At 39.4% G+C, this 895-nt stretch overlaps 1 pseudogene; it reads left to right on the forward strand.

Moving 5' to 3' along the window:
* The window catches only part of LOC108800943, a 51047-nt pseudogene that overhangs the window by 31394 nt on the left and 18758 nt on the right, over positions 1-895 (forward strand).

The following is an 895-nucleotide window of genomic DNA, read 5'->3' on the forward strand; positions in this document are numbered from 1 at the left end:
CGTTTTTCTACTACGGGCGGACGGCAAGAGGTTAAAATCCTTTGAATCCAGTTATATATTCATTAAAATCCAACTCCTACCAATTTGGGGCAGAGTGAGGAAGGATTAAAACCTAAGAAAGTTTCTAATCCTACTCTATCTAAAAAAAACCTAAAAAAACAAGAGTTTTGTCAGGAACTGGTATGTTCAAAACACTAAATATAATTAATTTACTTTCTGTAATTTTTATACAGCAGGATATCAAAAGTGAAAGTGTCTTTTTTTGATCAGTGTTTTCTGATAATTAGAGTAGTAAATCAGCACAGCATAATTTCAATTATATAGGAGACTAACAAAAGGATTCAATAAAATATGATGAATAGATTTTCATAATGTTGTGACTTCATTTAGTAACTGTTAACAGTTTAAAAATACGAGATACACTATAAGATGCAATACACATAGGGGAGCCTTTTGTTTTACTCTCAGCAGTCTTGGAACATCAATCATCAAACTCCTCACTCTCTGAATCAAAGATTATGAGGCCATAAAAAAGGTGCTCCAAATTTGTTACAGGCTTGTGAGAGATCACATACTTGCAATTAAACGAAGCAATAAAATAACAGCTCCCCCCTAAAACTTAAAAGAGAACTATGGAGTAAGTGTTTTCCCCCATAGTTCTCTTAAGGGTCACGGGTGGACATATACTAGCATCCTCCCATGACCCAAAGCTCAGTATATCGCGAGCTACAGGTCGCGGTATACTTAAACCGCCGCATTCGGGACGAATCCCGACGTTAATGTCGAGATCCACCCAGCTGCGTGAGTGACAGCGGGCTCTGCCTATCTAGAGGCAGAGCCAGCTGTAACCCCCCCCCCCCCCCCGGCTTTGCCCCGGTCACACCTTCTTTCACCA

The sequence above is a fragment of the Nanorana parkeri genome, unplaced genomic scaffold, assembly GCF_000935625.1.
Source record: "Nanorana parkeri isolate BGI_ZX_2015 unplaced genomic scaffold, ASM93562v1 scaffold2175, whole genome shotgun sequence".
NCBI lineage: Eukaryota > Metazoa > Chordata > Amphibia > Anura > Dicroglossidae > Nanorana > Nanorana parkeri.